Source organism: Ochotona curzoniae, unplaced genomic scaffold (assembly GCF_017591425.1).
Source record: "Ochotona curzoniae isolate NIBS_2020 unplaced genomic scaffold, NIBS_Ocur_1.0 contig_1302, whole genome shotgun sequence".
NCBI classification, from domain to species: Eukaryota; Metazoa; Chordata; class Mammalia; order Lagomorpha; family Ochotonidae; genus Ochotona; species Ochotona curzoniae.
Genome location: NW_024465035.1, coordinates 1,053,197 through 1,073,096, shown reverse-complemented (window position 1 = coordinate 1,073,096; position 19,900 = coordinate 1,053,197).

Sequence of the window (19,900 nt, the reverse complement as noted above, 5' to 3'; positions counted from 1 at the left end):
TGTTGAATGCTCCTGTATCGAATTACATTCCCAAACTCACTTGTTGGCCTTAACAGCTCTTCAGTGTAGCATCTTGAGTTTTCCAGGCAAGGAACCAGATTGTCTTACCTGCCATGTTCAAGCTGTTTTCCCTTTCGTGCCTTTATTCCCTCACAAGCACTTTAAAATTTTATCTCGGTGCTTCTACATGCTGACTTGAACTTTGCTAACGTCTGTGCATTTTATTGGCTTTAGTAGGTTGCCTGAGAGTGCAATCCTCTTGTTTATCTTTGCACCATTTCCTCCATTGCCTAAGACCCCAGTATATTACCTGGCATAGAGGATATAGTAGATGCTCAATAAATGCTTCTGCAAATGTTTAGCCATGCCACGAGTGAACTGAATTTTGCATGTTAAATCCAGAATCAACTGTGTGAGAAAATATTATTTTATGTGAACCAATATCCTAAGACTTTTCCCTAGACGAAGCAAATAAATTGGGAACACATTGCCCTGGGGCACAACATGGAGCAAAGATGTTAAAGTGTTGGTTTTGAAATTCAAATTTCAGCTCCAGATAGAAGGGCAGACTTTGTGGCACAAGGGAATTTCATTCGCTTTTCCATTTATCCTGCCGTGGGCATACACACACTACACACACACACAGATACACACACACAGAGACACACACACAGAGACACATACACAGATACACACACAGAGAGACACACAGATACACACACAGAGACACACACACGCAGATACACACACAGAGACACACACACACAGATACACAGACACACACAGAAACACACACAGAGACACACACACAGAAACACACACATAGACATTCATGTAACGGTACATCCTATATAGCTCTCAATCTGTTTACCCTAGATACACACTACCCCCATCTTCCTAAGCAGGAAAGCAGGCCTCCGGAGATTAAAACAGCCCGATTCTCGTTATTCTCACTGTGCATGAGCGAGAATTGGATGCTTGGACACAGCAATGTCTTGTGTTCTGGCGGGGACGACAGGCAGTTAACACAAGAGATTGCTGTAGGATGTGATGACTGCTCTGACACCAATGCAGTAAGGAGAGTGGTGGGGCCGGCAAGACTGCTGTTCCGCAAAGACCTCCAGGGAGACACCTGAACTGGACTTGGCCTCAAGGAACCAGCCTTGGAATTAGCTCAGGCAGAGGGAATGGGAAATTCAAAGACTTGGAGATAGGAATGAACTTTGAAGATGAAAATTCCATGTAGACTGAGGTGGGAATGGAGGATGGTGAGAGAGGAGAGGAGAGGGGCCAGAACAAGCTGGGCCTCATGAGATGGGACTGGGGTGAACAGGGAAGACTTTGGCCAGGGCATTGCAGATGCTTTCATCTGGGTCACCAGCACACCTGTGTAGAGTGCTGATTATTCCAAGCCAAGCGGGAAGCAGGGGTGGGTTTGGCAGTTAGTTTTGAGTTGGAGATGGCAGATGGTAGAGGCTTGGGCCAGAGAGGAGGTTGTGCAGATGGAGAGGGGATGGTGGAATGAGGCAGTCTGGGGACAGAACTGGGTTGGGTGATGGATTAGACGTCGGCTGTGGATTGAAGAAAGGAGTACGGATGGTTCCTCTGCATTGACTTGAGTAACGGCAGAAAGAGGTTTCTAATCCCTGAAAGAGCCAGCTCATGATGTTGAGAGTTCATTATATGTGTGTTAGTGAGTGGAATGGACATGAAGACAGGGATGGGGAACCACCAACCATCTCTTTCTTGTTCCCCATTTCCTTTCTGGTAGCATTGTAGGATGTAGCCATTATCTGACTCTGGTATAAGTGAGACAGGCCCAGTGCTGCCCGTTGTCATGTACCTGTAAGTAGAACACCGTGGAAGACGCAAGATGCTGTAGATGTGAAGAGAGAATATGGAGCTGGAACCAGCTGGGGGCTTCCACGGGCAGGCAAGCTGCAGGTGTGGAAGGGTCGAGGACAGGAAAGCTTCCTGGGGCAGTCATAGGCCACCCACCGCACAGTGACAGCAAGGGCAGCCTGAGCAAGGAGGTCAGGTACTGGGAAGGTTGGAGCAGGAAGAGCTGAGAACAACCCTGAGGCCAATGAAGGAGAGGCAAAGTGGATCCCCTTAGTGCAGGAGGAGCAAGTCTGGAGCTCCACGCTTCCCTCCCAGCAGCCCAGCCATGCCCTCCATGCCCCGGGAAAGCTGCTGGGGAAGAGGGACGTCAAGATGGTTAGAACCGAAGGCAGCTAACTGGAAGGTCTCCTTTCCACCTTCAACACTTCCTGAGGGGTTTCAAGGTGAGGATGGGAAACCACAAGTGTGGTATCAAGTGAGCTGGGGTAGGGAAGGCATCGCTTTGTGTGTATAGAGCCCCTAGGTGGCCCTCAGGGTGCTGCCAACTTCCTGCCCCACCTGTGAATAGAGCCTGGCAGTCCCTCTGGCTGGCAGGATGTTCTGTTCACCGTCGTCACCACCAAGCACACATCGGTACCTGGGAGCCTCACAGATACTAAGTTTAAATGCAAATGTTTCAGGATTGGTATTCATTCTTTGTAACCCAAAAAGGACCCGAGACCCCTTGCCTGGGAGGTAGGAGAGTTAAGCCAGAGTAATTTTTAAAAGAGCTTTGCTGAAAGCCCCTGAAAGAAGGGAAGAGGAAATTGCGTCAGGAAGTCAGGAGGAGAGGTAGTGATCTCTAAATTTAGCATGAAGCTCATCACATAAAAAGGCAGGTGTATACTTCTGCCTACTTCCCCAAGCTTGCAAAAGATAGGCAGTCCAGAGGCAAGCACTGGTTGAACTTGGAGGGGAGCAATGCACCCCAGAGGCAGGCAATGGTGACACTGGACAAGACATTCCGTTTTTAGAGCACAAGGAGTCTTTTCTGTACAATGAAGGCAATTATTGTTACCAGGGTGCCTCGTAGGCACTCTCTCCACTCCTGGCTCATAATTCTAGGAGGAGATGTGTCACGGGGCTCTTACATAAGAGAAGACACAATGCCATCTGGCCACATCCACCTCCTCCTTGGCCTTGTGGCCAAGGGTCTCTTGGAAGAACAACAGCCCATGGACTCGGCTCGGGGCTGACCCTGCTGTGGAGTGGGCTAGTTCTGAGTGGATCTGCAGCGTGTCTGGAAGCATGAGCTGGCAGCATCAGAGGCTGCTGAAGCAGCCAGTGTTCTTCAGGAAGCTTAACCACGACTGCACACTTCTGAGCTGGCCAAGCTTGAGCTAGACCATCCCACTGTTGCTGTCGACTCTGCTGTTTCTTTTATAGGACTGGTGTCCTCAGGGGACCCTTCTCTCATCCCTCCTCTCATATAAGGCTTCCAGGGGCAGAAACTCAGATGCCAAAAGTATTTGCACCTGCTCATCCCCTCCTCTCCTGTTACCAACAAGACCCTAGTCTGTTAGGGACTGGGAGGAAAGGAATAGGAACAAACTCCTAAGAAGCACATGGTGGCCCAGTGTGTTACACATCTCCTGTGACACTAGTATTCCATATCAGCGCCTCAGCTGGATTTCCAGCTGTTCGGCTTCTGACCAGCTCTCTGGGAAGGCAGCAGAAGATGGCCCGAGTAGCTGGGCCCCTGAACCCATGTGGGAGACCCAGGAGGAGCAGTGTACTTGCGCATGGCTTTGCATGGCCCCGTCCTGGTCTTTGCAGCCACCTGCTAGCAGCCATTTCAGTTGTTTTAACTGTGTGACCATTCTGATTGACGCAAGCGAAGGAGCTCAAAACAAGAAAATGCTATTGTCAGGTGGTTGGGAATGTTAAAGAGGTGAGGCAGCAGATGGAAGATTCTTTCTCTGCTGCTCTGCCTTTCAAGTGAACAAACAATAAATACTAGATAAATAGAATCGTAAAAGATTCTATTTATCTGTCCCCTGGAAATAGTTACCGTGACCTCAGGTGCCACACCCTGATACCACTGATGGCTGCTGTGCACCAGCTCCTGGCTGCAGTTTCCTCCTGACCTGAGTGGGGCTCTCCCGGGGCCTGGCCCTTTGGGGACATTCGCTCAGTGACCCTGGCATTCATGTGTGGTTGTCAGTGCAGCACAGGTCTCTGAAGGACAACGGCTGCATGCTTAGGTCTTGCTCGGCACCCAGCGCTGGGTAGCACAGGGCCTTGGGAGAACTTAGGAGGGAGGGATGCCAGCAGCTGTTGGCATTTGGCTTTCTCAGGCACCAACATTTCAGAGAAAGCTAAGAAACGCAAGGTCGTTCATTGAGCACAGATTGGAATATGCCGTGCTTTTCAGATACTGCTAATTAACCTAATTAGGGAGATCGGTCTGGCATGACCACCCTCTGTCCTGGATCCCATGAGCACTCACTCTCCACCAAGTCCTGTGCTAGGGGGAAGGAAGTGAGGGAGAATCACGGAGACACAGAACATATAGCCGAGAGCCAAGCAGAAGGACTTCATGGGGAGATGGCTGTGTCCCCAAGCCAGCAGGGAGAGGCAGGAAGGCAGCGTGCGTGTGAGGCACTGCAGTGACCTGGAAGGGTGCTTCTGGCTTGAACTGACCAGGAGCCAGGTACAAGCATTCTTATCACCCCAAAGGTTTGTTGGGGAGTGTGGGAGATGGCTTCGTTACAGCCCAGGGTCTCTCCTGTGAGGGCTAGTAGAATTGCTGCCGCAGCCCCTTGTGAGGCTCTGGCCAGCAGGTGCATGCAGAGTGCACGTCACATCATAGCAGGCCTATGGCCAGGGTACAGATCCACATTTATTACCCATTCTAAATGCCTGACACGTGTCAGTTGCTGTTTTCATTTTGACTGCTATGAATGAAGTGGCTCAGATTTAAAAAATTCTATTGGCAGGTGGTTGGAAAGATTACAGAGAAGAGGTGAGAAATGGATGGCCACCTGACTGTCCATGGGGAGCATGAACATGTACAGATGCATGCCTTAGGATCATCAGGATCTGGAAGCGTGGCGTCTGGCCTGGTGTGTCCCAAGATGTGGGTGGAACAGTCATATCCTGGCTTAGAAGATAAAGCTACTGAGTGGCATCTCGCATGGGCACTTTGGCCTTTCCCTGCGGACCAGGGTGGGAAAGCAGCTTCCTCTCCCCTTCCTGTAGGTGCCTCCTGCGTCCATCCGCTCTGTCCTAGGCCAGCTCCAGCCTGGGAGGCTGTTGCGTCACTATACCGGCAACCTTTTTATTCAATTCAAGGCTTTGTTGGAGGCGCCACTCAGTGGGCGAGGGAGACCAATGGGCAGAGGAAGCATCATGGTAGCCCCGTATCCTTGCCCAGGGCTGCCCTGTGCGGCGGTAGGCAGCCTGCCCCCTGCCAGAGCTGCCCCCTCACCAAGACGGCTCCACAGCTGTCACATGCGAAGGTGAGCGTGGGATTTCACATGTGCGTCTGGAAGATTATGCAACCTGCTGGCAGGAGGAAGCCGCCACAGTTGGCGAGTTTAGCAGGACTCAGTGTGTCAGCAGTCGGCTCTGAATATGAAAGAATGCAAATGCCTGCTTTGTTCCGTTGGATTTTTTTTGTAAGAGTTGAGATTGGTCATGTTCTTTCTAAAACGTTATAGATTGAGTGTTTAACTTATTCACTCATTCAACAAGTCTGTATGGCAGTTTATTATGTTGCAGACAAATGGGATCCTCAGGGAGGAAGTCTCAGTGAGTCACGCTTCCCCCGAGGGGCTGATGCTCCCCTAGGGCAAGGCGGATGATAAGTAACGAATGCACAATCACGCACAGTACATGGCACGACTGAACGAGAAAGGTTGCGGGAGGGATTTTAAAAGCAGAGGAGTGGAGATGCAGCATTGCAGAGATGACGGCGCATGTTGGACTGGGCGCTGACACACACTGTCCTGGGAATGTGCGCTGGCCTGGCTTTGGGTCCCTTCTCACCCTCCTGCTGGGCAGACGTTTAGTCTGTAAGGTGTTTCAGATGCATTCCCTGCTCACCATGGGTGGCCTCACTAGGAAACAGCCAAGCTGTTCCCTAGCTGTCCGGGGAAGCCAGCTGAGACCAAAGGGCATTGAGGGCACGGCCGATGAAGCAGACCAGGCACAAGTGGTCGCCCTGTCTCTGGGCTGCTGCCCGAGTAAACTCTGCCTTCTAATGCAGCCCCTGGGCACCCTCAGCCCTGCCACAAGTGGGCCCTGGCTGGCTGCGGTTCAAGCCTGGCTCATTGGATTCTGAGCTCCTCTGGGACTTATGGGGTGACTAACTGAGCATGGGCTCTTGACACCAGGCCAAGGACCTTGCTCCAGAAGGATTCCATCCTCATGTTTTGATAAGCACTTCACACTCAAACTCTGCAGGATTCAAACCAGCAGTCTCCACTTCTCTCCTTTCCTCTCATCAGTTTGTTTGTTCTTCCAAGTTCTTCTCCATGGTTACTGCTCCCTTGGCACACAGGTGTAAACCAAGTCATCTTACTGGTCTCTTTATTCCCCCAATTCAACTTTAACCAAGGAATCTTTTACAAATACTTACCTGATTCTGTCCCCTTTTTCCTGGACAGAGCAGTGGTTTTCCATTGTGTACTGGGTCAAGTCCACATCTTAGCATAGTATGTTAGGTCCTCCTGAACCGTGGCCCTGTCTCACTGTCCATCCTGAGCCCAGTGCAATTTCCTATGAGCCCATGCTCCAATTGCATCTGGAACGTGATGTTGCTCGGGCGCCTGTGCCACTTTGACTTCAAGACTCAACTGATGGTGGAGTGGCCTTCACCCTCCCCACTGCTATCTTCTGGCCTCCAGGAGCCTCCCCCCACACAGCAGGCCTCCATTAGGGAGCTGTTGTGTGGATAACCGCAGAGAAGGCATGGACCCATGGCACTCTCCAGACTGGCAGAGGGAGGCAGGCATGCCTGGGGAATGGGTCCTTCACCCTGTGACTCGGGCTTTGCCTCTGGCTCTGGACAGCTGTGTCTGACACATGCCAAAGGCTGGGGTCACAACTCCCTGGGTCTGATGCCACAAGATGGGGGAGTCAAAGGACGGCCCAGGCCCCAGGAGCAATGATGGAGGAGGAGAGGGGAGAGCTGAAGAGGTGAGTTGCACAGGCTTTCTTTACGAGTTGCTTATTTTTATTTGAAAGGCAGAGACATTGAGTTCCTCCATCTGCTGGTTTACTCCCCAAATGACCACAAGGGCTGAATCCCCAAAGCAAAGATGCAGGAGCTCCTTCCAGGTCTCTCACGCTGGTGAAGGACATGGGTGAAGAGGCCCAAGGGCCTGGGCCATTTCCATTGCTCTCCTAGACACATCGACAGGGAGTTGGATGGAAAGTGGAGCAGCTGGGACTAGAATCAGTACCCATATGGGATGCTAGCATCACAGGGAGAAGCTTAGCTTCCTGTGCCACAGCTCCAGCCCCTCTGTTTTTAACTCAGCCGGGAAGGAATCACAGAGGGAAATGGAACACCAGCTGGCTCCCTCCCAGCCACAGGAAGGAGGCTGTAGAAAGACAAAGTCGGAGGAAGCCAGGAGAGGGAGGGATGAGAACGGAGTCTGCCATACACCAAGATGGGCTTCTCGCAAGTCGGGAGCATGGCTCTGGTTCCCAGCACTCCTGCAGCTGAGCCACAGCACCCACAGACAGGAAGCAGCAGGTCCAGGCAGGAGCTGGAGTAGCCATGAACTTGGCACGGTCTGGGGCTTCCCAAGGGATGGCCAGTGGCAATCACAGGTGAAGGCAGGGAGCGGGAAGAACAGAGTCCCACACATTTGGGACTGGCCAGGGAGGTTGATTGTGTGGCCATGCGCTGGGGTGCAGGGCCATGAGGCTCAGTGGGGAGGAGGGAGAGGGGAACTCAGGAAGAGGCATGCGCAGCCAGGGCCGCGCTGGGAGCGACGCCAGTTCTCGCGAGAGTGAAGAGTGTCCGCTTGCCGTGTCTCACATCCGCTTTCCCCATCCCCTTCCCCCAGATGTCACCCAGCAACTGCTGCGCCCTGTGGCTGGCAACAGAGACGTGGGCACTGCCTACATGTGGTGGATTTGGGCTGGGACTGGGCTATTCTCATGCACCCTCTTGCCTTTCATCTTTATGAAAAGCAGATGCACAAGGACCTTGGGCCTGTGGAAATCCAAGCTCTCTGTTGCTTTGGGAGCCACACCCTTGCCGGGCAGGCGACAGGGACTGCAGCTGCTCTTGGGGGAAGAGAGTCAGGCAGCAGCCTGATGAGGGTGGGGCTCCCCTGCCTGAGTCCTGGGAAAGTGACCTGCAGACGTGAAGAGCTGTGCTTGGTTTGAATTTCGGTTGGCAAAAGAATCAGTTCTGAGCCTTGATGTCTGCCCTAGAATTTGATCATGGCTAGGGTTCGGTGAAGCCCCAGGGTGGAGTATTTTGAAGCCGTGTGCTCCTGGGAGGATTTCCAGGCCACCATGTGGTATTTGTGGCACAGCTTCCACTGCTATATTGGACCGTGTGGCTGGAAACTTGAGATGGGAAATACAATGAAGATGAATTTTTGGTACAGGGTGCCATGAGGCCTTGGGGTTGAGTTTGCTGAGTGCACAGTTCTGACCATTCCAGGGACTTCAGGAGATGACAGCTGGACAGCCCCCTCCTGCAGGTCCCTGGCTAGGGAGAGGAGGCATGGCTGCAGCTCCTCCACTGGCCTCTGCCTGGGGGCGGGGATGGGTGTCTCCTGGCAGGCCACAGGTTTGCCAGGCGAGCTCAATTGCAGAAGCAGCTCCCCACGCAGAGTCAGGGGAAGGCCCTACATCCACGTGGCTCTTGGTTCCACCAGGGAGCCTCTCTACCATTAGCTGCTGGCTCCTTCCTGCCCAGGGCGGTGTGGGTACTGACAGGCAGGAGTCTAGTGGGGACCAGAAAGTCACCCACCCATCAGGGACCTCTTTGACCATGGGTATGATACTCACTTAGGCAGGTGTGGCATACCAGGGTGTGAGTGATTTCTGTGCAAGCACAGGTCCCTTGGCATCTTAGTTACCTGGAGCCCGCACTGTGCTCCACTTTGCATTTGTTCCCTCTGGGGGTGCTTTTTTCCCCTGCAGTGCACAAAGTGCCCAACCTTATAGAACAGTGGAATGCCTTCTGGCCCTAACTCAGCCTGGAAGCACAACATGAGGCCCGCCTATAGGAGGCCCAACCTGGACCTCCATTCTCTCCTTTCTGCCTTTCCAGGCATGGTCCTTCAAGACAGTGAGAAGCAACAGGAAGTACCTCATTCGTCCAGCTTGTCCAGGGCCTCCTGCGCCCTGGGGTGGGGGAGGTAGGGGTCACATGGCAGCTGCCTGAATCTCACTTCTCTTCTTAGTTAGCATCCTTTGTGATGTCCTAGGTGCCAGAACCTTGAAGAGGAAGGGTTGACAGGAATGCTCCATCAAACCCCACCCAAACCACTAGTAAAAGCGATAATTAATAAAATTACTGCAAGAGGAGGTCTCCTAGTATCTAAACTGCCTCCTGGTACTTCAGGTCATCCTTGCCTCCCAGCTGAGGGTCTCCGCATGGCCTCCATCATGCTTAGGCACTGTGTGCCCTGCACCTGGGCCCTGTCTGACCTCCTGTAGTCTCTTCCTGAACCCTGCCTGCAGCTGTGAAATCCCGGTAGCATGATGCCAGCATTTCCTAGGAAAGCGGGGGGAGAGCTGGGCTTGTGTGGCCGCAGCCACATGCTACCCTCCCTGAGGAGCTCATTCACAGCACAGTGTTTTCCACAAAGTTTGTGAAACTTCATTGTGAAGCCTCCGCTTGGGAACAGACCAGATGTAAGAGCATTGTTTACACGTAGTGCTGTGGGTGGGCCCCCAGGCCACAGGTTAGTCCGCAGGTTCAAACCCCAGCCCTGCTCCTGTAGCACCTGATGTGCACCCTGGGGTCCGCACGTCACGGTCCAGTCGTTTGTGTCCTGATGCCAGCACATGATCAGTCCTGATCACCGTTTCCAAGTCCTGGAAGGAACCTAGAGACCCCTGTGCATGCTGACAGCCCTCCTTGCCCAGGCTTCCTGTTGCTGAAGGGTCCTGTGGCCAGGGCTGCTGCCAGGAGAGCCCCATTGTGTCCTTCACACGCTCGGTGCTGAACGGCTCCGACTTCGGGCAGGTGCTCGCCGTTCATCCTGAGCATGGCCTTGGGGTCCGAGGCCTCTCAGGACCTCCCTATCTTTGGTCTCGTTCAGGAATGGTGGCCTAGGTTGCAGTGTCAATTTCTCCCTATTTGTTTATTCTTATTATCTTCCAAAAAAAAGACTTATTGGAAAGTTGGAATGGGACATGCACACACACTGACAGAGACTGAAATAGGAAGGGAGGGAGAGAGAGAGAGAGAGAGCGAGATCTTCCCTCCATTAGTTCACACTCCAGATGGCTGCAACAGCCAGACAAGGTCAGGCTAAAGCCAGCTTTCCAAGCGGAGTGGCACAAGCCTGTGCAGTTGGTCACCAGGGGCTGCTCCCGGCGTACTGGGGGCAAGGCAGGGAATAAGCAGAGCAGCCAGGACTGGAGTTGGCACCCCACTAGAGGATGCAGGCATCCCAAAGGACAGTCCAGTCCCCTGTGTCTTAGTGTCTGCCCTCTGTACCCCAGTCCCCAATGTCGTGGTGCCTGCCCTCTGTTTTTAAGCTGTATTTGTTTATTACACACACACACACCCCTCCTGTTTACTGGTATTTCCCCAGTTGCACGCTCTCCCATGGTGGCAGGAGCCCAGCCCTGTGTGCCATCACAGCTGCTTTCCAGGGTCTGCAGGGGCAGCAAGTCAGAGGCAGGAACTGGAGCTGGACAGAAACCCAGCTGTTCTTTCCTCAGCTTCTCCAGTTTCTTTGAGCTCACACATCCTTGTTGTTACCAGTCGTGATGGCTGAGTCTGGCCTGCTGTCACCCCGCCCCTTGCCGTGCAGAGCCGCCATGGTAATCACAGGGCTCAGGAAGGCCTAGGTGCAATTTCTCGGATCTGCTGGGAGGGGTAGGTGACAAAAGCGTACATGTGGATTTGCCCTGGGAGGGGGACGGGCTGATGCCATCAGCCTCGGGACAGAAGTAATCTGTATGCAATTCCAAATTCATTATTACCCAATCTCATTCAGTATCACCAAGCCATTCAGGAGAAACACATTTTTAAAGCATCATTACTATAAAATTCGTCAAACTGAGTGTAAACATTTTATCAACGGTATGTTCTGAGTTTTCTTCTCTCCCCCTCTCTCTTCTCCTGCTTTTCAACTGAAACATTATTTCACAGCTGCCTGCCTCCCGAGTTGGGTCACGCGTTAATAACACCCCTGCCTTGGAATGCATTTGGGCTGTTGTTTGCCTGTCGTGTGGATGAAGCCAGGCCTGTTTCTCATTCCTTATGGCCGCGGCAGTAAGCCGTGCATCATCATTACCGAGCTTTCTTCTTCACTTTATCTTCCACCATCAAGTGCAATCAGAGGAGCAGGAGGGCCTGTGCTCCTTGGAAAGAGATTCCAGACACCAAGTCCTCAGGTGTGTGGGGCTCAGGGGAGCCCCAGGCACAGGGTGCCGCAGAGGGCAGGTGCCCTTGCAGGAAAAACCCTGCTCTGGCTCACAGTACACTGGAGTTGCAATGGCTTTCATTTTAAAACTTTTCTACTTAAAAAAAAAAACTGTTTTAAAGATTGATTTATTTTTATTGAAAGTGCAGATTTACAGAGAGAAGGAGAGATAGAAAGATTTTCCACTTAATGGCTCACTCCCGAAATGGCCTCAAAAGCCAGAGCTAAGCCAGAAGCTTCTCCTGGGTCTCCCAAGGCTTTGGCCAATTCTCGGTGGCTTCCTGGGTCATAAGCAAAGAGCTGGATGGAAAGTGGGGCAGCCAGGACACACACTGGTTCCCATGTGGGATGTCGGCTCTTGCAGGCAGAGCACTCGCTGGTGAGCCCTTACACTGACCCAGTGAACTTTTCTGGTGTCACGTCTTTTCCAGTTTAGGTTCACAAGTTCAGGATTCCAAGTTGTGCTTGTTAATTCCCAGTACGTCGGTTGCCAGCAGAGTGCCTCACAATGGGGGCATCACACTGCTTCCATGGAAGGGCCATGTCTTTGAGATGCCTGCAGCTGTGGGACCCAGACAAGCTCCTTCCTCTGGCTTTGCATCCCTTGTCGCCAAACTGGCAAGAGCAGTGCCCCTGCACACTCATCAGGGAGACTGAAGGGAAGGCCATGAAGACCTCGCGAGACACTGCAGGTCGTCCTGTCACACACGCTGAGACTTCCTGTGCGTCACCCTGCATTGACCCTTGGTGCATCGTGGTGAGATAGAGGGCATCAACCATGGCCAGAAGCACCGCCCACCCTCCTTGGCTGCCATCCAGGCCACCAGGTCAGGGCGGGTGTGAGCCTCAGTGACACAGAAGCACAGGGGTCAGCTTACCCACCTCCCTCCCCAACAGGTGCTGAGCAGGTCGTGGGGAGCAGTCTCCTGCCATCATGGCTTTTCCAGACTGGCATCAGAGAGACCAACTTCCTTCCTGTAAGCAGATGGGACGTGGGGCAGGCATCTCAGTTCAGAGTTCTTCCACATTTGCTGCCTGCTGGGGGCTCAGCAGGAACCCTGCGTGTGCGGGGCTTTTCATGTGAGGGACCCCAGACCCCAGATTGTCATTTGGCTGCTGGGAGGCTGCACTTCTACTGCCCCCAAAGCTCCTTCCCAGTTGACCTTGCTGTGTCACCCAACACGCAGCTTGGGAGTCGGGAAATGACTCAGAAAGCCGCGCGGGCTCTCTAGCTTTCCCTGTTCCGCGAGGGAGGCTGCCCGCTGGAGAGCACGGCTTTTCATCAGGAATCAGAACGTGACGATGCTGGCTCCTGCCGGGCTTCGTACACGCCACTTCCCTTTTGGTTGGATTGTTCCTCTCACATCGCGGTGCTTGGCTTCACCTCTGAGTTACAGGCAGCTGTTCTGGATTGTTACTCACCTCTTACCGTCTCCTTTAGCTGGCAAGTTAGCCTAACACCATCTACCCTAGCTTATGGAGAGGTGTCACTTGTGCTTCTCAAACATTTATAAAAATTAAATGACTTAATGCCCAGTGTGGTAGCCTAGTGGCTGAAGTCCTCACCAGGATCTCATATGGGCACTGGTTCGTGTCCCAGAGGCCTCGCTCCCCATCCTGCTCCCTGCCTGTGGCCTGGGAAAGCAGTCGAGGACGGCCCAAAGCCTTGGGACCCTGCACCTGCATGGGAGAGCTGGAAGAGGCTCCTGGCTCCTGCCATTGTGGCCACTTGGGGAGTGAATCAATAGACAGAAGATCTTCCTCTCTGTCTCTCCTCCTCTCTGTATATCTGACTTTCCAATAAAAATAAAATAAATCTTAAAAAAAATTAAATGACTTAGACTACTCTATAGGCTTATGCAAACAAAAACCAAAACCAATTAACAACTTCAAACCAATTTAACAAATAGAATTAGCAAAATTAAACAATTGAAAAAACTTGAAACAAAATAGTAGCATTAAAATTATGATTAACCTAATGTGGTGACTGATATATGATTAATTCCTAACTTTGGTTTTTCATTGCATTGTGTTAATTCTGTGATTTAATTCTCATTTATCTTTTCTCTGGCCATGCAACTAAATAACAAACTCCAATTCATAGCATGTGCTGTGGAATTATTTGGTTGTCACATGGTGTAAACACTGTATTTATGCGTAAGACTCAAATATGTTCTTTTATCCTTGGCTTTGAGCACTTAAACTACTTCTTTGGTGCCCACACGATGATAGATGCACGCCCACACGGGCCCTACGTTCTTAGGAGATCACTGAGATGAACAGTTTGGAAGCTTCATCACTTCTGTTGTGACAGTGAAGCCCAGTTGGGGCAGGAAAGGCGGACCTGTCTGCTTCCGCCCGCCGGCCCGACCTTCCCTGCTCGTTTTCATCATTACAAGTTCCTGTGATGTCTTCCAGCACCTTCGCCTGTATGTCCTCTAAATCTTGACATTTCTACTTTTTGTTGTTGTTGTTGGCACTTGCCATCCTTTTTTTGAAAACGTCTTTGTGATTTTTAGTTTGTGCTTAGGGCATAAAATTAGAGGTTGCTTTTCTCCAATCTTAGTCTTTGTTCTTTTGTCTTTAAAAGAGCTTTGGAGAAGCATAACAGATGTACAATAAGCTGTATTTATTAAGGTGCACAATTGTATACCCATGAAAAAATTCATCGCAGTGATTACTTTTAATGATTTTTTTCTTCATTATTTATAACAGGGACATTAAAAACAGTTGTCATAATTGAAATTAAAGACATGTTTGGTCTTATTCTAGCTCATTTGATGACTCTTGTATTCTGTATTATGTTCCTTTTTTTTCCTTTACACAAGTTTTATAGCACTGAAAAAGTTTTCTTAATTATTAAACCATTTTATTTGAGAGGCAGGGAGAGAGAACTGCTCTCTCCCGGTCCATTCCTCCTGCAGTGGTGACAGCCAGGTCTGCCTGAGGCCAGGGGCTGCCAGCACACTCTAGCCTGTCCTGGCAGCAGGAGCCGGGCGGCAGGAGCCGAGTGCCTGAGCCACACGGCTGCCGCTCAGGCTTGGCATGCAGTCAGGACTGGGGATTGCTGGGCATGCTGATACGGGATTGTCTGTAACTGTGTTAGTTTTTAGTTTAAGGTATTACTTGGCCTCTGGTGATTGGGAAGATTTTCTAGATGTATCTGCCTTAAGATGGGTATTCAAGAGTGTATTTCTTTATCAGCATTTTCAACATCCCAAAGTCCCAAGAGATCCTTGAGCGGGGTTGGTGACTCAGCTCAACCGGAAGCCACGTTCGCTCTATAACGGAGCTGCCAGGAGCTTCTCACTTCTTCAGCACTCTGTCCCTGCACCACCAATTCTTGGGTTATTTATCTGGAATCCTTTCAGTTTTGGTTCTTGGCTTTTAAAAAATATTTCTAGAATAGCTGACCTCTCAGTCCCTTTATTCACTGATGAGTTAGCCGTGGCTTTGACCTGCTCAGGTTCTCTAGTTGCTGTCCTGCCCCTGCCAGCCCGCCACTCACTCACTTGTGCCTCCTGTTGTCGCATCACTGTATCCCCTTTCCCGTTCCTGCTGTGGCTCCAGGGCGTCACTGCTGTCAGTGAGCCAGGCAACACCCAGTGTCTGAGCCCCAAGTCCTCACTGCAGTGGTGTTTTCTCAGACAGCACCAAGTTTGAGTCCCTGCTCCACTTCCAACCCAGCTCTCTGTTGGGAAAGCAGCTGAAGAAGACCTAAGTTCTTGAGTTCTTGCACTCACGTGGGAACGGTCAGCATCAGGGACTGAATACTATCAGCCACTGAGACATCCCTCCCTCTCCTTACGTCTCCCGGATCCCTTGCCCATCTGCTCTAATCTGCTTTCTCAACTCTTGATTCCCATCACCCTCCCGTGGCCTCCTTTCTTTGCTCCTGCTTGGGGTTTACCATGCAGCATTGCATCCTCCCTTGTAAATCCTAACTCGCTGGCTGCTTCTTGTAGTGGACATATGTGGTCTACCCCGTCTCTCTGAAAAAGATGAACTGGCCTGAAACCCTTAACTGTGACCTCATTTGGGAAAGGGTATCTTTGCAGATATAATCAGTTCAGGAACCAAGATATGATCATGTTAAGGAGTGTTCCAAATCCAATGACAAGTTCCTTAGAGGAGAAGTTGGAACATGGAGATGCAGGACAAGGGCCTGTGCAGATGGAGGCAGAGAGAGCAGGTGCGATGCAGCCAAGAGTCAAGGGGTGCCAAGAGCTGCTGGCAGCCCGGAAACCAGAAGAGAGGCCCAGCACAGCTTCCAGAATGGCCCAGTGCTGCATGCAGCACTTTGTGTCTCCTGGCCTCCAGAGCTGTGCAAATCAATTGCAACTATTTTAAATTGCCATTTGCCATGGCAGCCCTAGGAGACTAATACACTCCTGCTCGGGCACTTAACTGGAAAAGCCTTGAGCTGCTTCAAACCAACTCTTTGCTAATTCTTATACCTGAGACACCCAACTCTGTCAGGGAGGAAATCCAGCTCTCTCCCTCGGCTCTGGGTCCCAGCCTTTCCCGTTTCCCCTGGCCCTCCTGCCCCATGCCAGCTTCTCACCACCCAAGCTCAAACAGCCCTGTGGCTCCACTGCCTGTCGTCCCTACTCCCACACCTGAGAGTGCCCACCCAGCCACAGGCTTCAGAAACACATAATGAGGATACTCCAAGGGGCCTGTGGGGACGTGGCATTCCAAGAGAAGCTTATTTGAGTGCAAACGATGTTTAAATCTGTATAAATTGAAGGCCTCTCGCTGTGAAGGTATGTGTGGGAATGGAGTATGTCTCTTATTGCTCTTTGTTGACCATTTGAGACTCCTGTTGCTTAGCTCTCACATGGCCCCTTGGATGCCTAATTGAAATTTCTGAATAACCAGGAACAAATAGATTGGGATTTCTCACCAGACGATTTGCTCCTTTCCACATCTTAGGAAATCACTGCACACTCCTGGGTCATCATTTTCTTTTTTGAATGTTTTATTTATTTGCTTCTTTGAGAGACATATGACAGTGGTCTGCGTGGTCACAAGCCCTGCCCTAATGCTAGGGCATAAAATCTGGTCCCTCACTTTCCTCCAGAGCCTCCCGAGGCTCCCGCCCTGCCCTCAGCCAGGCCTTGGCGCTGTGCTCTGAGGGTGCAGCTCTGTGATGGGGTCCCACGGGCCTGCCTCCGCAGTGAGCAGGAGCTGGCTGTTGTTGTAGATCTGCCCGGTGGCTCAGATCATGAGAGCTTTACTTCCTGCTGGCGAAATAGCACAGGGGCAGGTGAACGTGTTGGTCAACTTGTCCTCCCACGGTCCTTCAGGGGGATAGGCTGACTGTCATCTCTTCCAAGGTCACGCTGGGGAGCATTTACATCTCAGCCAGCTGAGTGACGTGAATTGTATCGCGTCTGTTTATGTTGCCCTGGCTGCGGAGCTCTCGCCACAGCAAAACAAGAGCCTGGGCCCTGGGGAGTTCCCCGTGGGCTTGGCCAGACTCTCCGATCTCACCCTCCTCCTCCTTCTGCCCAAGTTCTCTGAGCCCGACCGCTGCAGCTTTGCTTTTCAGAATGAACGCTTCAATCCTGCTCCTTCTTGGAGAGGTTTCTCCTCTTCAGGAGAGAGATGAGATTGCCTCTTCCATGCTTTCAGAGCCTGATTCAAGCGGTCATCCCCCAGTCTGCCCGGTGGCCCCAGCCCATGCTCTTCCTCCTCCTCATGAACTTGCTCACCTGCACACGCCTTCATCTGTCCGGTACCTGTACACGCCTTCTCTGACACTGGATGCTGCTAGCAGTCCTCTTCAGAACCCCAGCTGGGGTTGCCTTAAACACCCTTGTGGGGCGGGGTTCTGTGTGCTGGACCAGAGCCAGGGCTGAGGAATCAACCTTTGTGACTAACTCCATGTTACTTTGGGATGTTGCTTCTGCTCTGATTTTGTTTCGGGTAGGACTCTCTTAAGTAATTTACTTAGAAAGTATACTTGGGTGGCATTTATGAGTCTTCTTGTGGCAAAGAATGTCTTTCTTGTCTCACATGAATATTTCATTGCGTAGTGTAAGATTCTTGGATCACGATGCCTTTCTCAAAAAGCTAAATATAGTCTGTTCCCTCCCTATCCTCAAGTGGCCAGAGCTGCAGACCAGGGATCCCTGCTGATTGGGCTCTCTAGTCCCTTCTCCGCACGTCGGGGCAAGTGTCTGTTCTGGGCTCAGCAGTGTTCCCAGCTGCGGGGCAAGTATCTGTTCTGGGCTCAGCAGTGTTCCCAGCTGCGGTCACTGCTGTACTCTTCACTGCTTGGTGCTTCTCCTGTGTATGCTTGCTTCTCCTGGATCTGTTCATTGTCTTCCATATTCCTCATCCGGCAGGTGCTCCACGGACTCTGATCTTCCCTCTTCTTGCCCTGCACATCCGGCTCCTGTGCAGGAAATGGTGCTTTCACTTCATGTTTGCTCATTCAACTTTCCTTTGAATCAATTTAGTTTTTCAGTTACAGAAATGAGTCTCTCTATTCAAGCTTATTTTTTATTTACGCAAACTCAAATTGCATAGCCTTGTGTATTTCTATGAATTTTTAATTCACTTTTCCTTCCATTTCCTTTATTCAGATTTCTTCATTAGCTGGAAGTCTGGCTCTTGGTTGGTTTTCCCTTCATGCTGGAAAGCCTCTTGCTTTGTAATCATTCATTCCCTGGTGGTGGGAATAGGGTTGACGTCCTGGGTCAGGTTCAGGATGGGGAGGGGTCACAGGGAGAGGTGGGTGAGATGAGGAAGGAGATGCAGGTCAAGGTGTTCTCTCAGTGTTGGTGGCGGCTCAGCATGTCAGGGCTGCTTACTTTGCTGGCTACTCAGAAGCCTTCACTCCACACTTTCCCAGGGAGAACCCCCTGGTCTGCCTTGTCACCAGGTTCTCCAAGTGAGAGATGCAAGTCCATGGAGCAGCTGTCGTCCAGTGTCTACACCTGCCGAGTCCCCTCACATTCTGGAACCTCAGGTGTGAGCTGTCCCCTCTCGAATCCAGCACTGGGGAGCTGCCCTCTCTGCTGTCCTTCCTTTCTCCTGAGTCACTGCTTCCGTGGGCCAGACACACCAGCTCGGGCCACCAAGCTCCTGGGCTTCCTCTGGATCTTGCTCTAGAACCTCTGTCCAGGGTGTATCTATAATCCTCTCCAAATAATGGGCTCACCCAGACTCCCTCTTCAGGGCTAAATCAAGGAGTCAGCAAGAACCAGGGCCCTAAGGGCCGAGCACATTCTCCCCAGGGGAGGCGGATGGAATAGGGATGCTATACGAAGTGGGAATGGAGGCACAGGCAACACCCACATCTTAGCTCTTAGAGGTCCTGCAGTGAGACAGGCTTCTGGATGCCTCGTGTGCAGGGATGGCTGTCCCTGATGGACAAGAGAGGGCAGCTGGGGCCAGGCTAGAAGGTGGCTGGATTTACGCAGTGGGAAGGACCCCAGATGATTCCCATATTGTAGACCCCAGGCAGGGGAGGTGTTGGTGAGAGGCGTTTTTCTCAGGTGGGTTTTTCTGAGTTGGTCATTCTGTTCTGCTGCATGGAGGACTGAGCCGGCACACACAGGAAGTCATCCAGCCAGGAAGCAGATCTGGGATCCAAACCTTGGTCATCTCTCATCTCAAAAACACAGCCAGTCAAGCTTTGACGTTTCCCAATCGGCCTCAGAGATGTTGTATATTTGGAAAGAAGATTGGCATTCACCTGGGAAGGATAAATGGCCTATTTTCTGCCATTCACAAGTCTTCAAGGCTGAGCCATCCAATAGCTTATTGGAGAAGAGGGTCAGTGCTTTTTCTATACTACTGATAAAAGCTGGAAGTGGAGGGGCCACATTGGAACGGAAGCCATAGAAACGAGGTGTTCTCCAAGATCGGTCCTTGCAAGTGCTGCTGGTCACACCTCCCTGCAGCGCACTGCAGGGTTGCTGTCTGCCTCTGCACATCAGCTCAGCACCTGGGGGAGTTTTGCTTGTGTCCTGGAGGGTGTGTTCAGAAGGTGAGAGTCCCGGAAGCCAGGTGTCCCCTCCACCTCCTCAGTTTTGGTGCCTTCGTTAAGGGATCAGTGAAACTAGCACACTGTTCTCTGGGCTTATATAAATTGCAGCATTGGGTAAGCTTGGCCATATGCATACCTTCACGAAATTGCCACCATCAACCCCCAAAGTTTCATCATGCCCAGCTTTAATCCCTTCCTCCTGCCTATAATCTCCAGGCAACCGCTGCTCTCCGTTCAGCAGGGGAAACACTGTCTGTTAGCTTTCAGTTCCTAAAGTTTGGTAAAAATAGAGACTTATGTAGTCCTTTCTGGGGAGACGGGCAGGCTTCTTTTACTCAGCATAATTTGTTTTGAGTTTCTTCTGCGAGTGTGTCAACAGTTTGCTGGGTTTCATTGCTGCACTGTATTCTGTTGGAGGGTTTGCCACGCCACGATGTGCTGC